Source organism: Terrapene carolina, unplaced genomic scaffold (assembly GCF_002925995.2).
Source record: "Terrapene carolina triunguis isolate 2854851 unplaced genomic scaffold, T_m_triunguis-2.0 Scaffold69, whole genome shotgun sequence".
In the NCBI taxonomy this organism is placed as follows: domain Eukaryota; kingdom Metazoa; phylum Chordata; order Testudines; family Emydidae; genus Terrapene; species Terrapene triunguis.
Genome location: NW_020664420.1, coordinates 67,444,526 through 67,471,357, shown reverse-complemented (window position 1 = coordinate 67,471,357; position 26,832 = coordinate 67,444,526).

The following is a 26,832-nucleotide window of genomic DNA, read 5'->3' as shown; positions in this document are numbered from 1 at the left end:
GAGTTAATTAACTCTTTCTGGCCCTGTCACCTTCCAATGAAATATTATATTACACTCATAACATCACACAAGGTAACAGGAAAATTCCTGGTTACCTTAAGAAGAAGTGTCAGCACACCAACAGCCTAGTCATCTTTGAATGATTCATAGACATCACAGCAGCAGAGAGTTTTAAGGAGGAATTTGAACGAGGACAAAGTAATGGTTTTGCAGATTTGATCTTTAGTGCCTATTAATTTTTTGGAAAGAAATTCAACCAAATAAGCTACTCCATTCAGAATCATGTTATTTCATTTTCTAATTCAAATTTCATTATGATTTTTAGCATGAAGACTTAACGGTAAATCCTTCACCCATGGAGTTCCCTCTGGCATTGGGACTAGTTCAGTTCTACTGTGCAAAGAGATAAGGTGGATAAGATTATGGAGACGACATGGGTGTGCTTACCTCTTTGTGTGGAAAGGAAACCAAATCTGCAGGACTCTTTGTGTGGCCATATTCAGGTGCTGTTGGGGATAGTGAAGGGCTCCAGACTTTCTCTGCAAAAAAGGGGTCACTGGGGCTATGTAGTCTACTCCAGCCATATGACTTAGTTCTACTTTACAGCCTACAGGGACAGGAAAATTCCTCCTCTTTTCTCACTTTAAAGATCCCCCAAACCCTGCCTGTCGCTTGGGTTGGATGTTAGGAAGAGGACTTGCCCTGTAGACAGGGGTATTGGAACAATTTATATAGTGGGGGTGCTGAGAGCCATTGAACCAAACTGTAAACCCTGTATACAATGGAAACCACTTCAAGCCAGGGAGTGTGGCAGCACTCCCAGCAACTCTAGTTCCAGCACTTTATGACTGCATAATACATAAGATACAGCCTGATTTACAAGCTAGATTTCCAGCGCAGATCATGACCTATCACAGGATTTGGGTTTGTATTTAAACTGCTGATGCTGCAGTAGTAAATGTTGAGGGGGAGGGGGGGCATGCTGCACTGTTAGAGTTGTCTTGCTTCCAAAGACAAATTAAACGAAGTTCCATCTGTCTCTGGCAGCTGTTCAGATAGAATTTATAGATCTCGTGGCACTTTTTAGAAAAGAGTAGGAAATAACCCTGCTGACCAATACTCACTCTTTCAGTAAGGCAAGTTCTGTTGTCTAAGGTTGTATTTAGACTATTGTTAGTGGGTGTTTTTATGTTTTCACTTTACTACTGTATCTAATTGATTTGTAAAGTGCTTTGGAATAGCTGAAGAATGTACAGTGCAACATAAACCAAAAGTCTATCTATGATGGACCAGATTAGCTCCACTATCAGTTTTCAGACCTAGACATTCATATTTATTTACTGCGGAAAAGCCAGCCCTACATATTTACATGAGCCTGAATACCAGTATATGTTTTCCCCTAAATCAGCCTTGCAAAATTCTACTCACCCTGGCTAGTAACTTTTTTAATGGATGAGTAAAAGTATTATGTTTTTGTCATTATTAATACATCATAGGAAGGACAGGTAAATAGATGTTCTTGACTGTACTAGTAAACATTCCAGACAATGTTGCAAAGCTTCTCTACAATAGGTTTTATCGATACTTCCACTAAAATAATGTTTTCCTTAAAAAACATTTAGCCCCTGATCCAACCAATACTAATATGCATAACTTTACTCACATGGATAATGTTATGTATGGCACTTGCATAGGTGTTTGCAAGACTGAAGCCTAACAGCTGATCCAAAACCCATTGAAGTCAGTGGAAAGATTCCCATCAACTTCAAAGGGGTTTGGATTAGCCCAAGATTATAGCAAATGCAAGAAATCAAAAATTCAGATTTCTATTCCACCTCCATTCACACCAACACACTTTGTTTTTTTTGTAATAAGTGCTAGCCAACCTCCTGGGTTATGTGGGTTTCTGACAAGCCCATTTTCCCCAAGTATATTTTTTGTTCCATTCTTTGAATCCGTACTGTATTTCATTTTTATATTCACTGTTTACAATAGCTTTATATCCTATTGCTTTACTACATTAACAGTCAGTCATGAGAGATTGTTAAATAAGGCTATGAATATTACACCAATAAATCCATTTGAAGTATAAACACTTTTTGGCTACAACATTTCTAGATAAACATTATATAATTAAGAGTCAATCCTTTTCAAAAACTGATAACCAAAGAACTGATTCTAGAGTTTTTGCTAAATATTTTACAGATTTTTTTTTATATCTCAGATTGCAAGATGTAACAAGAATTTCCTGTTGCTCTATGAGCAAGATTTTCAAAAGAGCTCAGGGCCAGATTTCTAAAAAAGAGCTAAGCTCCCATTTAAGCATCTTACTAACAGCCAGGCTTTCAAAAATGTCCAGCATCCAACATGCAAAGCCATGATGGCCATTTATTGTGGTGCTTAAATGGGAGCTGAGCCCTTTTGAAAACTGGGCCTCAATTCTGGACCAGATTAGGGCAACCTGCGCCACTAAATGCACTGTGACACAGGCCTCCGATGCTTTCAAGCTTTTCTTCATAACCCTGAGAGCTAGGCATTTAGTTTTTTTAAAAATGAAAGCTGAGATCCTGATTTAACCACATGACTCTAAGAGCTGATGTGATAGGCATAAGCCTACTGTATTTATGCCTTAATCTGGCCATGCCCTGATTGTAAATGCTGTCAACATAACAGTCTCAGCCAGAACTTGGAGTTGTTTGAAAGTCTTCATATATAATTTTGAGAGCAGTGATGTACATAACCACTATGGAATCACATTAACATATACTTTAAACTCAGCTACTTATTTTTCAAAAAAGCTGATAACTAGATATTTTAAATAAGTCATTATTTTTCTTGAATAGACTGTTTTTCGGTCATCTCTGTGTGCTTGTGTATATGCATGCAATATGCACCCAATGCATCCCCAGGGGTAACTGCAACAGTGAAGGCATTCACTCCTGGTATGACTGCCATCCTCAGTGAAGTATTTTATCACAGAGAAACAGCTATTGGAGGTTGCCAAGGGGATCAAGCGCACCTAGTGGGTTGCCAAGGGGATCGAGCAGTGAATCAAGAGTAACACCCAGATGTCTTGGCCCCACCCCCTCCCCAGCAGACCCAGATGGTAAAGAGGAGTTTTTAGGCAGCTTGTGCTACTCTTCCCCACACTCCAGCCCTGGTTGCCATTGGTGATGTGAATCAGGCCTATTGTTCTTAGTAAAGATGAAAGGCCAGATTCAAGAAAAATGGTTCAGCAAGTCTTCTGAGAGTAGCTACTGAATCAGCATGTTCTCCAGCAGACCTAAGACCATGCTTCTTCCCAATCACATTCTGGGGTGTGCTGGTCCCTTCAACCCCATCCTTGTGAAGCATGAAGGTAGAAGCTTTACACTGCCATACCCTCATCTCATGGCTAAATTAATATGGCGACAGAACTTAGAGTACAAAGCTCCTATTTGGTTTGTATTTTTATTTGGTAAGGGTTAGGTACAAGGGATTTTTAGTATTATTATTATTAACTTTGTTTATAAGCCTGCCCTTGTTTTTAGGAGAGATCAGAAAGCAAAATCCAGCATTGCAACATAATTGAAGCTGTCAAATTTACTAGGAGGATACAATTTTTAGATCTCAGTTACAAAGGAGAATTTCATATATTATTTTTAGAAATAGTCTAACTATTCATTTGAACTGACACTTTGTATCTTGGGACTCACATTGCAAAAGTAGCTCAGACACATGAAGTCCACAGCTTCCTCTTTCCTGGTTAGAAGCTGCAAGATTGGTATTGGATTGTACGGATCCTGAGGCATCAATGTTTGGATGAAAAGTCAAAGGAGTTCCTGAAGGAATGCTTCAGAATTGAGCACTGTTGGCAACCGCAACCACTTTTGTTCTCACCTAATAAACATGCCTAATGAGCATACATTAGCACTAGATAACGGGTCTGCACAGATGTGTGGTGTTGGCAGCTGGAAAAGAAAGAGCACCCCTAAGGCTCAAAAGGTTTTCCATTGGGGAAAGTGGAAAATACTGTAGCAGTTTCCCCACACATTGTTTGTGAGGAAAAACATGAGTTCTTAGCACACACTCTGGGATGAAGGGGAGCTGCACTACAGATGAGGTTCCCATGCTGAGGAGTCACATAGGCAAGTAGATGGACTAAACACAGTCCCTCCTCATCAGATACTATTATACAAATCAGTGAAGTGTACAGCCATAAGTACAAGCTAGGTTGTGGCCAACTCCTCTGGGAATAGCGGTGTGAAGAGGAGCTATTAGTTGCATTAAAAGCTCTAACTTGTATCCTGGGCAATGTAGAGGGTCATAAAGGAGAGTAAGAATCCTCCATCCCACCTCACCTTCATGCTTCTGCATGGGCTATTTAAATCTTTGGTCTAGGGACACAGGAATATTAAGGTGCTGAGAACCCACTACTCCCTATTCAGGGCAGGTAGGCAGAGAACGGGTTGGGAATGGATGGAGCCATACAGATCTGAGAAGAGAGGAAGTAATCTGATCCTGATAGAAGCAGATTGTTTCTCTCCAGAAGCAAAAGGAGACACACCAGGGAGAGAATTACGTCTCTCTGAGGCACAGTTCCTTCACTGCACTATCCTATATATGGGGCTTCTAGTAAAACCACATCTAGGCCATAGTTATCAAAGACTGAATTTGGCATACACTGGGTCATGCCATGCTGAAACCATTGGCAAAACTCGCATTGGCTTCAATGAGGCCAGAATTTCACCAACAGGAAGCAAGAAAAACTACATGTAAACATTTTCTATTATTTACTTTAATATATTTTATTTTTTCATACAACTATTGAAAAGAATAAAAAACACCCATTAAACCACCAATCCATCTTTATATTGATGCAGGATTGTTTGCTATAGTACATCACTTAGTGTTTTGTTCACTTCAGATTGAAAGATCCTAGCTGATAGATTTATTCCCCTGGGAGACTAATCTAAATTCCAATAGCTCTACCTGAGACAGGATTTTTTTCTTGCTATTCAGCGTAATGTTGCCTTTCTTAATTAATCTTATCACTTCTGGTTACTCCTCAGCATATCATTCTAATTCCTCTCCATTCTTGGTGCTATCCTTCAAATTATAGGGACAGCTGGTAACACCACCTATTATGACGATAGCTCAACATTTCCCATTATAAGACCCTGCTTTCAGTTGCTTACAACTTTGCCAAACTATTTGGGCTGAAATTTTCCATGCTGGAGGTCTCAGGTGGAGTTATTTTGGAAAATTTTGGCCAAAATGGTTTAACCATTTCTGAGAACAAGGCTAAAGAAAACTGCAGTATTTTACCTAGTTCAAAAAATTCTGGCAACCTTTGCTTTGAAACATTCTCATGCCCCATGCTTGGAGCAGAGAGAATATTCTCAGGAAGGGGTCCTGTGGAAAAAACAATAGAAGGCAACCATAATTCTCGCTTTTTCTAATTTTTAAGTGCTCAAATATGCAACTTTAATCATTTTCTTCTAATACAGCTTTGTTTGTGTGTGTAATATATATATAGATGATTATCATGCCCCACTTATTCATTCCTTAACTAAGATGCAGGACTCTTTTAGCCCTTGGTCCTGCAACCTGAAATCAACAGTCTCCATGTAGGCACATGGTCTGCCCATATTACAGATTGAAGTACAGATACCTAAAACTTTCTTTATAAATCAATCCCTTCAGCCCCTGATAATTCCAGAAGCACTCCTATGAATATTCTCCAACTAGTCAATATATTTCTGGGCTCCAAATGGCCAAAAGTGAATGTAATATTCTTGGCATGGCCACACCAAGCCTATATATAGATAACATTTATATGGAGAGGGACTGCATGACATAATAATCTTGTGTACACAGACCAGAGCTTCACTTCTTTGCTGTCATATCTTACTGTAAACTCATGTCTAATTTACTGTCATCTACCCCTTTCCGGGCTTTCCCATTGACTATCAAATTTGATATTTTCCATGATGCATTTTTCCTAAGTTGAATCTTATTTTGTTACATGCTGCCCATATTTCTAATTTATCTGGGTCCCTTTGTGTTATTTCTCTGTCTTGACTGGAGTTCACACAAGTCCTTTCAATTTAGAATCATCTACAGATTTCATTAGAAATGCTATTTACTCCCTCCTGAAGAGCATTAATGAAGATGTTAAATAAGACTGGATCTAACAGATCCCTGTAGTATTACACATTCCAGTTTCAGTCTGTGTCCTTATTCACGATTTTATCTGGCCATTGTGAATGTCATGAGGAATTAACACAAACATTTTGTGCAGTCAAAAGAAATGAATAAAAAGTACATACAACATATTCCTCTCATGACTGAATATATTATTCCTTAACTACTTATTACACATTCTGTAAAAAGAAAAATCACCAGCCTTTTAAAAGAGACTGTTTTTTCAAGGCTGAATTTTTTGATGTAAAAAAAAAAAAAAATTCAAATATTTGTTTTCTAAACACATTTCCCCATGCTGAATATGAGCAGTTGAGTAAAGTAAAGTAAATTCCAAAGGGCTAGCAAGTGAGTGCATCTTCCCCTCTGTTGTGATCCTCCTGGCAGTCCCTAAGGCTCTTTCTATCCCTTTAGGTTTTATCTTAGGTCCATCATCATGGTATTTCAAGCACCCCTGGTATATAGCGCTGTGGTGTCTGAGCAGCTATGCCCCCACTCCAAGGGCTAGGAAATACGAAGTAGTGGATTGACCAGTCTATGAAACTAATGGGAGTAACCAAACAAGACTACAGCAGACATTGTAAGTTCTGTTTAAATAAATGCATAGGCAGTTAGATCTTGGAGAAATACTAGTTGTTAGATTTGATACAGTTCTTTTTAGCTTCTGTGGCATTACACAAGTAAAGTTTGTCCCCTTGAGAGTCTCTTTAACTGAATAATTTCTTCATAGCAAAGCTTCTGCCTAAAGAATACCCACACAATTAAAATATTACACAGGGTCAAAAACATTACACAGTACTGCCCCCACAAACCTCGTTACATGGGAAATGCAGATATCTCTGCAAGTTCCATAGGGGGTGGGCCGTAGTAGTAGGGGCTTGATCCTGCTCCCATTGACTTGATTAGGTGTAGGATCAGGCTGTATCTCCCCAAATCCTTCTCCATGCACACAGGACAACCTGAGTGATTCTGCCACATTTGGACCACCCCAGCTCCAGAGGAGGGGGCAGGATTTGCACATAATTTTTTATATTTTGTTGAATAAAAAGATTACTGGACTTTATCTTCTACAATTTTTCTCTTTGGTAATAAAAAAATCTGTGTCCTTTTGAAGAGATTTGGCTGTAGTATAGTAATAAAATTCTTTTTAAACATTTAAGAGTTTTCAGTTTAACCTAGTCTGTTATAAGGATATATTGCCAGATTGACAGAACGTAAAATACAGGAGCAGCTAATATTTAAAATTATGTAAGTCTAAATCATATCTATACACACTCATGCAGTACTTACTTAAGAGATGAGGGAGCTGGTTCCAAAAATTTTAAGAACCATGTCACATTTCAAACCAACATGTATCTTGGCTCTCAGCAGGTGGAGGGGCATGTGAAGGGGCCTCTGCTACCATCAAACCTTATGAATTCCAGAATTTCCTTCACACTAACGTAGGCAGTGCATTCTTGGACAATTCTAAACCAGTAAGTACCAGAGCCAATGATGGTAGCCAAACAATCTCATTGTGACAGATATGACAATTTCTTGCAATATCCTTCATTAGTTTATAAATTACTGTGGTCCAGGTTTGTATGTAACCTGTCTGGGAGACAGATGTGCATATATTGCAACCCCATGCAGTATTTTTGGGATCCATTGTTTTAAATGAATGTTTTCTGTATGAATGTTTACTGCATGGGGAGAAGTGGGTGCTACCACAGCTCCTCCAGGAACTAAAAACAGTGGGTGGTGATTCAGAAAAATCAGCCAGGTTGTAACCCTGCTCAGAGAGGGACCACCTCCTGGAGATGCTCACATATGCACCTCTACCCCGATATAATGCTGCTCTCGGGAGCCAAAAAAATCTTACCGCGTTATAGGTGAAACTGTGTTATATCGAACTTGCTTTGATCCGCCGGAGCGCGCAGCCCTGCCCCCCCGGAGTGCTGCTTTACCGCGTTATATCCGAATTTGTGTTATATTGGGTCGCGTTATATCGGGGTAGAGGTGTACTAGTTCAAACTAGATTCTCCAAAGACCAACAGAGAAAGAGAGGAAGTTTGGATAAATAGCCTACGTTTAAACTGACTCAAGGCCTTCTTTCTTATCCAGTGCATGGACAGGACCTGCTGTCCAAGGGAGGTCCCCAATCCTTAGGGAAGGTTTGGATATCTTGACCTACTAGGGCCCCATAAGACTCATGGGTGACTGCTAGTAAGCTGTTCGTATGCATGTAGGCTCTTTTAAATACGTGTTCTCTTAAATGCTTTTACTTTAAGAATAAAGCTTGGAAGGAACTATGTGGTAACTTACAACTGCAAGCAATACACTGGTCATAGCCTTGGGAGAATAAGTAAAGTGTAGACAGTGGCCTGGTTAGACAGTCTGGCTTGCTGGGGATGTCACAGTGTAATCCAAGGAGCTCTGCAGCCTTAAAATCCCAGTCAGGAGGGAGTGAAACACGAGCCTTTTCCCAAGAGAGGTGACAGCTAAGAGATAGGAGCCTAAAGTGGATACCCTTGGTGGATCATGGTGAGGAATTACTTTAGAAGCGTACTTACCCTGAAAGATGGCCATAAAGCTAAGGGAGGAAAGTGAAAGAAGACTGAGAACGATTGAGAAAGATCAGATAGTTTTGGCCAAGTTTTTCAGGGCTTATCTGAAACTGCAATCATTTTGGCACTCACCCGCCATGATGAGCAAACCTGAAAAGAATGAGAAGGTTCAGTTTCTTTTAAATAAGTAATCAACAGTTCAAGTATATAAACTTAGTCTAGAAATCAGTTTGGAAAAGTCACGAGAACAGACTGTTTCATGAGATTTCTGGTTTCTCGTGTGTGGTCCCAGACAAACTGAGGCCACAGAGATGCTTAAAAATAAAACTAGGGAAATATAACCAAACATTTTTCATATTACATTTGGTTTACATTTTAGGAAAAGGTTTGAATTAATGCTTATTTTATCAATGTGAATAATCCATTCCTAATATGTATTTTTCTTATGATTAAGCGTAGTTAATTTGTTGTCTGTCAATGAAGTTTGTAAGTTTATTGTATTTAAATTATATCTATTTCCAAGGTAGTCAATTTGACTAACTGGAACATGGAAGCAAGAATAACAGAAAACACAAATCATTCTAACTTTGGTCCAATGCAGCTTTATGTTAGATTTTTAAAAGTAATATTATTTAATAGAAGGCATCAATTAGAGCTGTACACAATTATTTTTTCAGTTCACTGACAGTGAAAAAAACTATTTTGGGTCAACCTGAAAACAAGTTTTAGAGAATTTTTGGTGGACTGAAAAGTTAAAATAATAATAATAATAATAATAATTAGTTTAGAGTCAAACAAAATGTTCATCCAACCTGAAACAAAATATTACATTTGTATTTCAATTTTTTTTCTTTGTAAAAATTTTTTACAATAAAATTAAAAATAATTTCAAAACAAAAAGCCATTTTGAATAAAAAAGTTGAAACTTTTTATTTGTAAAATGTCAAAATGAAATTTTGATGTTTTTCAGAATTTTTTGTTTTGTTGGTTTTTTTACCTAAACAATTCACTAGACTCCACACTTATGGGTATTATTAGGATTCCATTGACTGCTATAGAACTAATCCAGATTTAAACCAATATAAAAAAGAGCAGAATCACAGCCTCATCTTTTAAGAAGCTGTGGATGAGTCTATGGGCATATTTACTGCCTCTCCCACAGAGAAAGTGATACAGCTGTCAGTATTGTCAGAAAAAAATCACAAAGATGCCACATGATAGAATGTGTAGGAGTCCAAGGCAAGGACTGCCTTTAAAAAAAGCCTCTTTGTTGCACCTGTTCATGCTCTCTGTATGTGTGTATATATATCTCAATATATGTTTCACTCTATATGCATCCGAAGAAGTGGGTTGTAGCCCACGAAAGCTTATGCTCTAATAAATTTGTTAGTCTCTAAGGTGCCATAAGTACTCCTGTTCTTTTTGTTGCACTGAGCATCCTAGGCCAACTGCCAGACTAGCTGATGCCAGCTACGGCAGAAAAGTACCAAACCTATCCCAAAGCAGGCAGGTATTTTATGTGTTGAAACTTGCTAGCATTTTTGAACTATTTCAGACTCTCTTTAATACTGTTGAGCAATACATTATTGCTGTGTGCTCATATGGTATTGCTCTAAGTGACACTTTACAATATTCATCTTCCTTCTGGCACTTTCATTTCATGCTGCACAATTTTCATATGGGCCACTGAAATATACAAAGTATTAATCAAAGGTTTTCAATTAAACTCAGTTTTGGCAGCAAATTAGCTCAAGCACAAGTCCCTATAGAACACAGTTCACAGGTGACTTGATGCACAGCAGTGATAATCTAAAGGGAATGAAAAAGTGCAAACAATGGCAGGCACCAAAGACAATAGGACTGCACAACTTTTAACAAAGGGCAGAATTTGGACTACAAATTATTCGCAGTGAGTGACGCACAAACCGGAAAAAACCCCCACTGTTTGACTCTCAAAATCTAGACTGAGCTTTCAGGACTGGATATTACATGTAATCCAAGCACATCTGATAAGGACCTCAAGACACAGTAAATATAGAATAACATGATGCTATTTTATAGTCACTTTTTCTAAACAGAATCACACTTTAAACCCTGGTGAGGAGATTTTGGTAATTGTTTTATTTATTTGCTTAATGGACAAAAAGAAGTAAGAAAAAATAAAAATACATGCCCCCATATTCTGTGCTTCAGGATATATATGTTTGAAAAATAAGAAGTGAACACACACACACCACACACACTGTTCAAGCACCAGACTCTGTGATTTGAAAAAATAAAAAGAGATTAGGGCATATTTACTGGTATTAAAAAAGTACTGGGAAGATTGATTTTATATCAATATTAATACCATACAACTGGAATGCTGCCAGTTTATTATTACATATACCATCTGGATAGAATTAAGTTAGCGACTCCAACAAACTGAGAGATCTCATACTGTACATTTTTAAAAATGGCATGAAGTTCAATGATAACAACACATCCTTACATGAAAACTGATTCAAGACAGGGTAACTTTAAACACAAGATGAAGGGTTTTTTGTTTGTTTGTGTGATGTCTGTTATTTCAGGTTCTCAAGGAAAAATAAGAGATATGGTTATTCAAACATACACACAGATTAGCACACCACATAGGTTAAAAACTGTATTTTTCTACATTGCTTGTAGTTTCTTTTTAATCTGAGGGTGTTTTAGTTAGAAACTTAACAGATGGTTAGGATTTTTCATAAGCTGTCGTGGCTGGCTGCTACATGTCTTTTTTTTTTTAAGCAGTAAAACTTGCTTGGATTAAATTAAAAGAACCTGAACTAAAGCCTCTGCTGTTTGGATTGCTAAAACACATGAAAATAAGACTCCTTGATCCCAAGGTCACATGTCCAGCCCACATGATTCAACGTGGCCTTAAGTCTTGGTCAGCAACACAGCTTCTCTCCCTCTGCACCCACCCATGGCATAGCACACAAAACTGGTATGAAAGACAGACCTTCAGGGCCAGGAACAGACTCAATATGGTCATTTCAGTGGAGACCTCATAGGTAAGATGCTTGGTCTATAATACAAGCAAGAGGCTGCCTGTGGCATTGCTCTCAGTTCACTCCCGCTAACCATTACGTACCAGAATGGTGTGATGAAGATGGTGCTGAGTGTTAGAGAGGAATTAAAAAGCAGATATAGTTTGTTTTTAAATGAAAATAAGACAAATGCTCTTCATAGTTCCTCACATTGCAAAGCATATAGCATCATTATAGGCCTTTAAGTACTTTATCATTAAAAGGCAAACCAGTTGGGAAAACAATACTTCCACTTCAGAAATGTCATTTTTGAAAATGTACATAGAGGTTAAATTTTTTTCTGATCTTCTTTCACCCCTTCTCTTGTCTCTTTTCTTAAACCCAGTTTCTGCAATTAGCCAGACCCCTGCTACCAGGCTAAGCCCCAGTGGAATCACACGCAGTTGCAGAATTGAAGCCCAAATTTCCAACGTTGACGAAAAAAATGACTTTTATCAATGTCAAAAGTAATAGGAAGATGGAGCAATTTTGAACCAGACTGCAGGAATTCATGGTTACAATTTTCAAAACACTCTTAATAGAAAATAGTTATCTAAATTTCCTAAAGTAAGTATGAAAAACATCCAAATATTTCTGATAGAATAATTTTTTAAAGAAAATATTTGAAATATTGGTCAGAATCTGAAGTGTCCCTTTATTCTGTCCAAGGATATCAATACAAATCTGCAGGCCAGTGTCCCGCTGCCGCTTGGCCCCCGTGTCCCTCCATGGACTCCAGTGCCCCGTAATCTGGGGTGCTTCCCCCTGGCAGTACACCCCTCAGTCTCAGGGTCTCCCCTCCGCAGGGAACCCCCATCCCCTATCCCCATCTCAGTTGTAGGCTACTAGCCCCCACTCCCTAGGGCAGACTGCAGTATAAGCCACTCATCACAGGCAAGGGGGTTTTGGACTGCTGCCTTTCTCTGCAACCCAGTAGCTCTATGGGGCCTTGGACAAGGCCCTGCAGCCTGGGGAGTTGCCAGCCTGGAGCTCCCCAGCCCCTCTAGCCTTTCCCCAGCCCTGCATCATTCTAGGTATCCTGAGCATCCTAGGAGCCAGGCCCCTCTCTCTCTGAAAGCAGAGAGAGACTGACTGCTCCCTGGTCCACTGTCCTCTTATAAGGGCCAGCTGCGGCCTGACTGGGGCGTGGCCCAGCCATGGCTACTTCCCCAATCAGCCCAGGTTTTCCCCTACCACAGCCATCTCCCAGGGCTGTTTTAAGCCCTTCAGGGCAGGAGCGGGGTTACTGCCCCGCTACAGATGAATTTGAACATTAAACCTGAAATCCCGAAAATTTGGATTTGGATCCAGATTTCCCACTATCCCCCTTTGGAAGCATTTTAATTCTGTGTTTTGGTTCCACTTATAGTAAACATTTAAAGTTTGTATCCAGAGTCAGTTCCAGTGTTTTGGTTTGTGGCCGCCTCCTATACACACAGAGCCAAAAAAAAAAAGAGTCAACAGTAAATTGGCCATTATGACCAATGATCTATGGACAAAAAAGCCTGAAAAGCCATAGAGTCTCATTACATCTTCTCAGCTAAACAGCAATTGTCATGTATTGGCATAAAAGCCAACATGTCAGAATGCTGACAGCTCATCCATGTCAGAGCTGAGATTAGAGCTCAGGAGTTTCTTGCTCCCAACCCCCTGCTTAGAACATTAGCTGCCATGGTGGATGGGAGAACCTGTGCTTTGACACCTGCAGAATTGATGACCTTTGAGGGCCCTTCTAGACCACATTCCTGTGACTGACAGAATTAGTGCACAAATTAAGTAGCTTAATTCTTTAAACAAGTCTGATAACTATTACATCACCAAAGCAGTTGTTTATTTCTTTAAACACTTCACCACTGGCCTCTGCAGAATCTTCTGCACTATTGTGGAACAGGGTAGCATTTTTCAAAGCATTTTCCTTCCATTGGAATAAGGAAGTTCAGTGTTGACATATCTGTTACCTGGATTAGCAGTTGAGGTGTATTCCTATGTTGTACTGTGGATATATGGAGCAGCAATGATCAGTACATTTCTTTCTCTCTCTCATCAGTTAAAAGGGATTCATAGTACACATTCATTAGGTGTAGCTTTATCCAGTGTAACTGAGTATAACAAACTGACTGTGCTGCATCTTACAAACAAAGGCTATTTTTTTATCTGTTCAAAGCCTACATAATAATGGAGGATTCTTTCTCTAGCTGATTTCCAAAAGAATAATGGCTCGGTACTTCTGAAAATGTCCTTAATAAAAAAAATAGAACTGTGAATCAATTATAGCAGGGATTTTAAAAGGTTTTCATAGTGTGGACACTCTCTCAATATAGAGATTGTTTGCAGCCACTTTCTCTCCCATTTGCAATTGTATATCAGCTTTGTGTCAATTAAGCAATTACTTACATGGAAAAGTAAAAGAATGTAATGACTGTTAAACTATCTTTTAATACAATTCAACAACTGGAAATGAGGAAGAGAGCCAGCATCATGTGACCAGACAGCTCACCACAGATTACCAGCAAATGTTTCATGGACTACCAATTTGAGGTGATGTCTCTTAAAAAATAAACAGCATATGCAGTCTTCTTTTCTTCTATCATACAGAAGCTAGAAAACTGTTTCCGGTACTCTTCTTGTTAGGTTGGTAATACAGTCTATTTTACCTGGCTGCCAACTGAGGTGACAGCCTTTATTATGGCTCTCTTGTACGATTACCACAAAGCTGGTAATGCACTAGGCTTTCACTCTTGCTCCATAGGGGAATGTGATTTTACAGTCCTATTAATAACCAGCTCAAAAAGTTAAGGGCTCAAAGCCAAAGGGAGAGCAGCCATTGTTATTGTTATTACAGCACAACAGTTTACATAAGCATAACTTAATGGGTTTTAAACATGAAATATATATTTGTAAACAGAATGCTCATGATGTCCCAAGTTAGTGAAGTGGTGCTGAGGAAATGCCTGGCTTAGTATTAAAGACACTGTTAGGCTGCTTAAAAACATCTCTCTTTAAAAGCTTTAAACAGTCTGTTGGATGCGTTTCCAGCCGAGACAGGATTTGCATGGCTCCTTGGCAAGCAGGAGACTCTCCTTGTGGAGAGTTGTCTGTGGATCACAAGAGTTCAGTGTAAACTCATCTCTGAAGTAATCTTGTCACACCTTTTGTTCCATATACATGGAAGATGTTTCGGGGTGCAGTGCCATCAATATGACATCCAGCGCTATATCTCCTGTTTGGAGTCTCTCTGCTGTCCCATTGTCTGGATGAAATAGGAATCTGGATGAGAAGCACCCAACTACGATTTATTCAGATGTGATGGTGAAGTTGTTAATTGGCTGAGGGAAGCACTTGAAGGAATTAACAAGGGCTTTGTCCTTAACTGAGGGCATTTGTTCTCTGGTTACCAAGATGTGGCACCACCTTGGGATGCTGCTGGACTCATCCCTGCTTCTGGGCCTCCTGAATAGTCGTAGAAATGCCCAATTCCATCTTTGGCTAGTCAAGAGACTTAGCCCAGAGTTTCCATGAGGATTATTGCCAGCACAGACTTTTGAAATGCATTTTATCTGGGGATGACTCTCAAGGCCATCCAGAGACCGAAGGTGGTTCAGTAGACAGTAACCCACCTTTTAACAAGAGTACATCACACTAGCACTTATGTTCCAGGTTCAATTCTGCATCCTGGCTCTTATTGGCAAAATCCTAAAGGGAATGAGGCCATCTTTCACACTAATCCAATTTGGTGGCTTCCATTAGTGTGCATGTTTTGGCTCTTGTACCCCAGGCTGTCTTTTCTGAGATTTGGGGACAGGGTGTTTGCAGTGGAACATCTTAACTATGGTGGAATTCAGGTAGCAGGCTGAGCTCAAGTGCTGTCACTTTCAAGACATCTCTTGGTACAGGGTTTTTTTTTTTTCTGACTGGTGGTATGGAACTGGTCTGCCCTCACTCTTTTAGGAACATCATTTTGAGTGAGAAAATTGGGGAGAAGGAGAGTTGAGTAATTCATGTTCTTCATAACTATGGAAAAAGTACTGTAGCAGGTCAGTAACCCCACTCCCCTGAAAGGGTTAAAAGCCAGCCCTTGGATAGGGCTGGGGCTGAAAGCTGAGAATAAAAGGCTGATTGGGAAGGCATCCACAGCTGGGGCCACGCCCCAATCAGGCCACAGCAGGCTCTGTAAAAGGGCTGCTAGCCAGGAGTGCAGGTAGAGTCTCTCTCTCGTGAAGAGAGAAGGACTGGGCTGCTTGGGAGCTGAGGAGGGTACCTGGAGTGGAGCAGGGCTGGGAGAAGGCCAGAGGAATTGGGGAGCTCCAGCCTGGAAAACCCCCAGGCTGTAGGCCTTGCTGAAGGCTGGGAAGGGTACTGGGGTTGCAGAGGTGCAGCCCAGGGTAGGCAAAGGCAGCAGGTCCTAACCCCCTTGCCGATGATGAGTGGATTACAGACTGCAGTCTGCCCCAGTGAGCGGGGGCTAGACGATGACTGGCAGTAGCCACTGAAGTAAGGTGGGGATAGAGGGTTGGGGGCTCCCCTAAGAGGGGAGACCCAGAGAGTGGGGGTACTGCCAGGGGGCAGCACCCAAGGTAAAGGGGCACCGGGGTCCAGGAGGGACACGGGGGCTTGAGGCATGTGGGATACTGGCCAGCCGAGGATGCTCCAAGGCTGGAAAAGCTAATTCCCTGGATGACCAGCAGGAGGCTCCGCACTAGTGAGCCACAGTACCCAACTCCTACAGTGAAGAGCATCTCAAAATAATGAATAATAATAAATGTGTACATTGCACAGAGTCCTCTTAATTTTTGGACTCCCCTCCAGACACAACACAGTCTGGATAAAATTACTTTACAAGCAGATTGACATATTGCACAATTATTTTCATAGTGGGGCTCTGGGATGTCAAGATTGTTCAGGTATTTAATTTTTTGTTCATGAAAGGCACGATGTTCAACAAGTCAGAGTTCAGGATTTGTCAAAATTGAATTGTTACTTTTAAAACCAACAACTAGGACTTCTAAAGGATGATACATTGCTACAAAGTGGCTTGTTGCATAGCCAGGCTACATAGCTGGAAGGCTTTTCTTTTGCATTTAGACTGCTGAAATCAAATTATTTTTCACAGCTGTGATCAAATATTGTTAACTGTTTTCTAAGAATGAAGAAGAAAAAAAAATATGAGGGTAAAAATACAATAAAGTTAAAGCAAGTGAAAGGATTTCTTTATGTGGTGACTCTCCCTTCCATCCCTCTTTCTTCTACCAGCAGTTTGCCTCTCACAGACGTTTTCAGTATAGTGGCTTTTATCCATAAAGAATGCAGGAGCAACCAGTCTGTATTCCTTTCATGTGTCTTCCAAAGGAAATGACAATGATTCTTACTCCTTGAATGCCCCTCTCTCCCACTTTGGAAGACAAAACTATAGCTTTAGTACTGTAAATAAATAATTAATTCAACACATCACCAGAGTAACAAAATTTTCAACCAAGTCCTCTCTGTATGGTAGCTGGAAAACAGCAAGATGCTGTTTTAGATACTGACAATTTCCCAGGCAAGTAGTGTAAATTTGCCTTGTGAAAAAAATTGTTTTAAATAAATATGTTGTATCTACAACATATATATGAAATGCAGATGACTTGTATGTATTTGGTTAGTTCCTGTAAAATGTACATGGTATAAAACTAGATGTATTTTAAATATACTTAAGATACTTATATTTAAATTAAGAAAGAAAACATTACTTAAAATACACTTAAAACATTAATTTAATACCAAGTGTTTGTATTGCTATGGAACTTTTATGGTTTTGAGATATTCATTTCAGTTTGGGAAAATGGAACCAGGGAAGATCAGGCTATAATGGTTATTGGTGCATGTTCTTTGAACCCCCCAAACCAAAAATGTTATATGGGAGCAAATAAGCAGATCTATTTCCCACCACAATCCAGCAATACACACAGATCATTACTGATTTGTATGATCTATATGACTTTGAACACAGATTATCTCAATAGTAATGAAAATACTCATAAACTTAGACAGGATTCACAGAGTTAGACCACTCCACACTTTTGTAAATATGTCGCCAAAGCACTACTGAATCTCACCTGGGTACTCACAGCACAAAATACATTTTCCAAGTACAAATTGGTTGGCTAGCCACTGATATACTCCATGGCAGCTATAATTGACCACAATTTTTCACATGCTGAGTTTGTGAATCCCAAACTGAAATACAGTAACAATCTCCATTTTCCTTTTAAATAATTCATGCTGTGCTACTAAGACTGCAAGGGAAAACAAATAAAAAAACATGCAAACCCAACATTAACAAAGTCCAGTCACAGACTATGTGTTTACTAGCCTCAGAGCAGAATTAAATTCATAGATGAGAGAAACTCAAGAAGTTCTGCCCTTATAAGCTTATCTGAAACCTATAGGAACTACTCATGTGTGTGAATGTTTGCTAGATTGGGCCCTAAAGGCACATGTCATTGCCAAATTTCAGGATTCCCCCTACATAGGGTGACCAGATGTCCCGTTTTTATAGGGACAGTCCCGTTTTTTGGGACTTTTTCTTATATAGGAACCTATTACCCCCCCATCTCCTGTCCCATTTTTTCACAGTTGCTATCTGGTCACCCTAACCCTACAGCAGTAAGGGTCTAGAGGTGTTGAAAAGAGATGAATGGTGCAAACAAATGTTCTAATTATAAAATACTTATTTTCCACTCCCTTTTTATTCCAAAATGACAGAAACATTTTTGATTAAACTTTCCCAAAGAAGATTAACACTGAGAGAACAGGACTGAAAAGTTCCACATACAAGGTAGACGTTTGAGAAAATTATAAGAAATTGAAAAAGATACTTTAGAAGGGAAACACATTGGCAACCTTAGCTATAGATATCACTACTATTAAAGCAATGGTCCACTTACAAGACTCCAGGCCAGATTTCTTCATTCACTCCCTTTCTAATTTCCTAATTAAGACCTGATTCAGTATGGTAGGTAAGCACTTGTTGAATTTTAAGCTATGACTAGTCCCTGTGACATCAATGGGGACATCTTATGAGTTAAGAACATGCTCAAGTACCTTTCTGAATTGGTGCCTAAAAGGACATTGCTTGTCAAAGTAAATACGAAACCCTTAGACAAGATCAGAAAGATTTCATTGACATTAATTTCATCCTAAGTAAAACTGTATGTGTGTGTGTGCGCATGCGCGCACACATGCATGCATGAAGTTTTATGTCTAATCCTATTTTAATCAACCCAATTTGAGTGGATTATAAAACATGGTTTTATTTTTACTTTCCATTCAGAAATACCTTTCAGGAAGAAGTGCAGTTGACCTATATTCTATGAACCCTTCTTTAGACACCTAAACATGTTTGTATGAAATATCAGAAGTGTTGTTTCCAGTACGTCAATGCATGAACCCAGTTTGCAGTAATTTCAATAAGGCCAAGTTCAACTGTAGTTAGAATAACATGGGATTTATCAGTATTATTATCTGAATACACGGACCTGAATATAACATGTACATTCACTCTATTGGTATTTGTTGTCAATATATACTACACATGAGGGAATCAGATCTGCAGGGCAGCTTTTATTATATTTGGTTTCAAAGATAAAGTAATACTTCTGGCAAAACACTTTTCTAAGTATGCATATTCCTAGATGCTCAGAAAGCCCTTGAATTATACAGTACCAAACCAGTTTATTCAATTTAACATTTATACATGGGAGGCTCCATCGAAGTTCAACTTTAAGTCTTACATTTTTATCACTAACACCTTCAAATCAAACCAGACCAGTTAGTTTTAAATCTTTCAGTTCATCAGTTATAAAGTATATTGTTCCTCAGTCAGATCTAAAGGGGCTTCTTTCTATATCCCACTGGAAATCCTAATTAGCAAATATGTCATTTCCAATAGCATTTCAAATCAATAGTAATTAGGACATAGCTAAATAATTTGTGATCAGATAGAGCTTTGTGACTATTAAAAGATGCACTGGATATAACGGGATACTTAGTGTGCTCATTGCTGGTAAATTCCACAACTTCAGAGCAAAGTGGAGTGTGAGTACAGAAGAAACTTTTGGTGAGATTTTGTATGCACTGAAGTCCTTTATATATAGGAACTACACTGAAATGAGGCATAGATTTCCTCCACACTCTGTAGTTGTAGATGTAGGAGGCTATAGGAGTATTAGGGGAACATACAATGGACCAAATATGATATAACATCTGCCTGTGAGAAATTAGCCCAATAAAATTATAACCTTACCATCACAATAGTTTCTTTATTTATGCTACCCAGTTGTTGGCCAGTAACAGGTGTCTGGACTCTCTGTCAGGGAACCAAGCCAGGGCAGGTTATGGCTGGAACTGGTTGAAACCAGTTGCCTTTTTTTGGAAAATACTTTGAACTGTAAGGATGCATTCATGAGAAGATGTTACTTGGGATGCTGTAGTAACCAGTTAGAGGCATGAGTTCACAGTTCAGTATGTGTCCACAGAGCAGTCACCCTGCCATCACAATCATATTTGCACATCCACACCCATGATGCTGCTTTTTTGTATCATATGTTCTGAGCAAATCTGGGCAGCTACCCTATAGCAGTGCATCAGGAGAGAGAGTTCATGGAGAACATACACTTACAGTGGTACCTGTATCATGAAAAACAATGAACTCCACAATGGTCTTCTGCACAGATAACTGCAAGGAGGTAGAACAAGCCAAGCCAGTTGCACTGGATACACACCAGATGCCTTGTGATTACTTAGCATAGAAACCTTTCTTTTTTGAGGGTTCATCCTGTGCTCCATTTTCATGAAATATCTAGGAAATGGTGTTGGATCCTGGGGCCTTCTGGAACTTTTCCCCTCTTTCCAAACATTCCTCTGGGCTTTCTGAAGGCTCACAGAAGACCTACAGATATCACTTAGAAGCCAGTGCTTCTGGGAGCTGTGACAGGAACTATGGGATATGTATCCAGAGCACAATTGAAATGGTGAAGCAGGGCACAAGTGTGAATATGTAGGAAAATTGCACCTAAAACAGCATGACTAACAAGGATATGCTACACTATCACTAGGATTTCTTTTATTCCTTCTGTATTTAAAGAATTTCGTCTTGTTTTCCATAACCCTACTGACAATAGATTTTTCATTTATACTTTCAGCTGCCCTTTTCAATTGCTTGTATTTCGTAATTGCTAATTCACATTTCTTTTTGTTTCAATTTCTCTGATGAAGACAGGAAAAAATTATGGATGCTCTGAAAAACACTAAGATAAACTTCAACCTGGAACCAGTGAATGTAGAGGTTTTTATACAATTTCTATTGTATGGAATTTATTCAAATGTTGCCTTTGTGTAGTGACAGCTTAAAGGTGTATATTTGTTTGAGTTTTATGTCATATGAATGCTGTGAATTGTGGTCTGAAGGTTAAAAGACCCCCAAAAGACCCCATTTAAATTGTGGGTGTGGTTGGGCCGATTATTTCATTGCCCACAGACATAGAGGTAACCAATTTGTGATGGAACTGATCAATGATCCATTTATCCTGCTTTCCTGCCTCTGACAGTTCATTATATTGAACATCACTGAAATGCCAAAGAACATATTTTCACCTGGTCCATTGTGCAATGTAATTGCCATTAGTTCTTGCAAAGCCTACAGGAAACTACACATTATTAATGGCCAGGTAGAGGGCCAATGGGGATTAATGGGGTGGCTGGACATGGTGTCCATTTAAGGTCCCTTTCATACCTACATTTCGAGGATTCTATGATTTACGTATTTTTAATTGCTAAAATGGTTCAGAAGCATCAAATTATGTTGGTAGGTAGCCTCTGTAACTCTGTGATCTTATTATTGTTACTTCCATTCTCCTCCCTTCCCCCACTTGCTCCCTACTGTTTGTAATACTCATTTATTGTGTATTGTCTTAAACTATGGTAAAGTATATTAGTAGCACTTCAAGGTAGGGACTTATGTCTTCCTATGGGATTGTTCAGCATCCAGTACACTGGGACTCCAATCCTGCTACGTAGTCTATAAATTGACATAAAATGCCACAGGTTTCCCAGCTATGGAATGTCCATCAAGAGAGAAATTGGTTTGGGCACTCAGACAAATAAGATATTAGTTTTGTACTTGAAAAAAGTGTTAAAATAATTTGATGATACTGGCATTGTGCCATTTACACTGGTGGTGCATTTTTCTCCCAATGTTCAGAAAAGGATTTGATATTTATCACATTCTTGGGTTATGAGATTTACAAAAACACTTTTTCAGAAACTCCTCTGTGAGTGGTTTGCATATTCCATTAGCTCAGTAACCACTCTCCCTAAGAAAGTGTCATTAGCAGAGAATTGTGTACTGTGGAGTCAAATTTCAGAGTAGCAGCCGTGTTAGTCTGTATCCGCAAAAAGAACAGGAGTACTTGTGGCACCTTAGAGACTAACAAATTTATTAGAGCATAAGCTTTCGTGGGCTACAACCCACTTCTTCGGATGCATATTGAGTGAAACATATAATCGAGGAGATATATATACACACATACAGAGAGCATCAGGGCCGGCTCCAGGCACCAGCTTAACAAGCAGGTGCTTGGGGCGGCCAAGGGAGAGGGGTGGCACGTGCGGCAATTCGGGGGTGGCAGGTCCCTCACTCCCTCTAAGAACGAAGGACCTGCCGCTGAACTGCCACTGCCGATTGCGGCTTTTTTTTTTTTTTCCCCAATTGCCGCCGGCGGTCGCGATTGCGATCGTGACTTTTTTTTTTTTTTTTTTTTTTGCTTGGTGCGGCAGAAATGCTGGAGCCGGCCCTGGGTGAACCTGATCCAAATTCTGATTTGATAAAAGCAGGAAACCTGGTACAACTTACCTGGTTTTATTATGGAACTTTTACACATTTCTCTTTCAAATCTTTTTGGGAACATTTTTAATAGAAATTATTATTATCTTGTTCTCTTAGTGTTAAATAGACTTTATGTATATATATGTATCCTGCAAAATTAGTTGATGGTCATAACAAAAATTAAACAATTCTGAAAAAACAAATGAGAAATTGTATCCAATTTTGATGAAGTTAGGCATGGTTGACCTGCAGATCTTAGTGTGAACTAAGAAATACACTTCTGTAAACATTTTAACCTTCAGTTCATTAAATGAGTGCTGCCTGGCGACTCTCAGTATGTTCATATTATATTTATGGAATAATAATGATTCCTGGGATTCAGAAAATAATACCTATACATTCCTGGAATAGAAAAGTACTGTAATGATGTCTTTAAGAAAACAGTGTGCATAGTAACAGAAAACAAAAATGTAAATAGCATTACCCAGTGGGTTGTAGGGCTATGATATTTAGGGGAATGTTTTGCCTTCTGAAATATATATTAGTCTATTTTACTTTCTTGCTCTTAAAGATTGGTATTGTCTTCACTACTTAAACAGAATGATCCGATGACTGATGTAATTGATGATGATGCATTATTACATGATAGATCAGCTATACTTCTTTGAACTTTCACATCTTTCGAGTTTTTTGTCTTTCTTTCGTATGAAACAACACAGAAGCATTTTCAATTCTGAGCTTATAATAGCCTTAGTAGTTAATATTTTGATCCATAAGACACATAATAGAGGTTTGATTATGATTAAGCACACAATCAGATAAAGAATAATAAGATGTTCTGCTCTTGTATGGTAACGTGATCCCAAATGGTTTTTGTTCAAGATACACAAGCTACACTGCTTGAATGTATTTGATTGCATTAAAATGTTTGCCATAGTAGTGACTAGTTGCAGTCAAAACATTTTACACTAGAACATACTGAAGTCTCAATAGGAAAATGAAGCACTGATTAATTTAGGTAACTTTTTCTTCCAGGCTTTTGGAAATAAATGTTAAATACCAACCTCTTCTTTATCTCTCGGTAAAAATGTCTTAATGCCTTAAGCATTTAATGCTGAAGCACCCTGGTTTCTGTGTCTGCAGTCTGTTTTAATTTCTTATGCTTTATTCAGTTCCTAAAATGTAGAGGCAAAAACTATTCAGAGAATTGTCCTTTCTACTAATGGTTAAGACCCAATTCCAGAAAATCTTCCTCATGCTGAGTAGGACTACTCATGCGAATGAGTGCTAATCAACCTAATGGAGGGAGCCATTTCTTATTCCGGCTGAAGCTGGCTGCCCCAGGTCACTGCTCTGTGGAGTGTAGCAGCTGCCTATGAGAGAACCTGGCTGAGGATGGGGCAGCAGTGGACCGTCTGGCCTGGCTGTCAGGGACAGGGCCGAGCAAGCCAGAAACGTGCCGGGGGAAGAGGGACACAGAGCAGCGACTCCCAGAAGGGCTGGCCCAAGAAGGGGCTGGTCCCACCCCTTCTGCTACCCACCTGGGCCTGGCTGCCAGGGACAAGGACTGAGCAAGCCCAGGGAGGCAGGTAGAAGCAGAAGAAAGACAGAGTGCCTCTCCTCCCGCCTCCAAGCAGAAATCTAGCAGTGGCATATATGACCCTAAACCAAGGCAGGATTCTGAAACTAGGCATTCCCCCATCTATCTTGCCTGCAGGATCCAATCCAGTAGGCATTCTCTGAGCCTACTGACCGAACTGTACTTTACATAAAGGACAGCCAGGAGTAACCAGATTGGGAATTTTCCAGGTCGGGACTTGTCTGTCTGTGTGTCCTCCAGAATACCCAACAGTCCAATGGTTAGGGCACTCACTTGGGGAAACTCTTTTCAAATCCCCACTCTGCCTGATTTGGAGCAGGGACTTGAACTTGGGTCTCCCATGTCCCATAGAGTGCCCTAACTCCAAGGCTGTTGGGTATTCTAGGGTAGGTCACTCTCTGAATCCTTTCTGTCGAAGCTGTTCTACTTTGTATATATAATTAAATCCCAAGAGGAGGAAAGGACTTCCCTCGGGCCTTTCACTACCTCTGTGGGACGGGACTTAGTACCCGATCCTCTCGCTGGCATTTCCTATTGGCTAGCTTAGGTGGTTTCCCTGGTATTTGTGAATCTCTTTCTTAGGTGCCTTATCACATATTGCATAGGGAGCCTGGGGTCCCAACTCAGGACTGAGGATTCCACAAGGCAGCAGTTTGTCTAAAAGGTAGCGCTGCAATGCTGAACACCATGACACCATTTTGTGCATATTAGGCCTCCCAATACTGAGAGGAGCAATGCCTAACTACCTTTACAAATCTGGGCCCTAGGCATGTTTGAAAAAAACTCGAGGCATCTACCTGCATCTTTAGGTAACTTTTAAATATATTTAAAAATCTACCCCAAATTCCTCAAATCAGCTGAGTCAGCATAGTTCATTATAGACACCAAGAGGATGTACATCAGGGATCTCAAACTCAAATCACCAGGAGGGCCACATGAGGACTAGTACATTGGCCCGAGGGCTGCATCACTGACCCCGCCCCTGCCCCTGCCCCCACTCCACCCCTTCCATGAGACCCTGCCCCCATTCCAACCCCTTCCCCAAAGTCCCCACCAAACTCCGCCCCCTCCCTGCCCCTATTCCAATCCCTTCCCCAAATCCCCGCCCCTGCCCCACCTCTTCTCTGCCTCCTCCCCTGAGTGCACGGCTCCCCGCTCCTCCCCCCCGCCTCCTGGAAAGTGCTAAGCACCGCCAAACAGCCGTTTGGCAGCGGGAAGCGCCTAGAGGTAGGCAGAGGAGCAAGGACGCGGTGTGCTGGGGGGGTGGCAGGGGAGGGGAGCTTGGCAGCCACAAGAAATAACTCAGAGAGATGGGGGGGCACGGGGAGCTTGTGGGCCGCAGCAAATAATTCCGCGAGCCACATGTTTGAGACCCCTGATGTACATGAATTCTGTAAATTTGGACTACAAGGACCATTTTGTATCATATGTATCTGCCTAAATCTCCAGAATTAGGGGTAGTTTGCGGCAGTTTTTCCTTTTGGAAATGTAAGGATTTCAACCACTCTTACCTCTTTGGGTGCCCCAACATTCTACAACATTCCACTAATTAAGAACTTGCTAAAAAACATGTTATATAAATATACACATATACGTACAAAGAACTGCAAGAGGTTACCAAGTCTAAAAGTGGACATTGCAAACTGACTTAAATAAAAGACTTTCAGAACTAATTATTTGCCTAGAGATGGCTCCAATTCCAGTAACATATTGACCTTTCTATTTTGAACTGTTAGTTCAATGGAATAGCTGGACCACACAAAAACAGCAAATAAATCTAAATCACTGCAATTAACTGTATTACTGGGCTTTTATTAGTTGTTTCTACACAGCAGTTTAATGGCATTGTCTATTATGGGTTTTTTTGGTGTGCATTCTGGTAGCCGAACCAATATATACGGTTTATTAAATTCTGCTATCAGTTACACCCATCTATACAGGAGTAAGTCTACAGAAGTCAAAGGTTGTGGGTTTATCCCAATGCCATGGACAGCAGAATTTGGTCACTTCTACATGCGCTGACCTCTATTTTGAAAGGTGGTGAGTAATATCTGTTTCAGCATCTTCCGAAATATGCAAAACCTCTACTAATAAAGAGCTGTAAACAACAGTATTTGTTGCTGAGAAACAAATTCTCTTTTGTTACATCATCTTCCTGACGACACACGAACTGTTCCTTGTAATTCAGGCTAAAGCATTCTATTATCTTTATTATTTATGCATTATTAACATAGAATAACAGCTCTGCTGGCACCCAGGACTTCCTACTCTACCGTATTTGTCCTTATAAAACTGTATGTGTGCCTAGAGTATTAGATAGGTGCAGTTAGTATATTAAAAATATCATACAGCTTTCTCTAGAGTTGGGCAAGTAAAGAAGAAAACATATTTGTAAATATTAATTCAGGCGATTTAAGTTGCATTTTTCTCATTTATTTGCAGACATTCAGGTGAACAAGTGTTTATTCATAAGAATGTTTGCAGAAAGCAAAAATGTCATAAACCCTGCTGCAAATATGATTGTGAGAATATTCACACCAGAAATTCTTTCATGACTATTTTGAAATACCGTTATTATTAGCATAATAC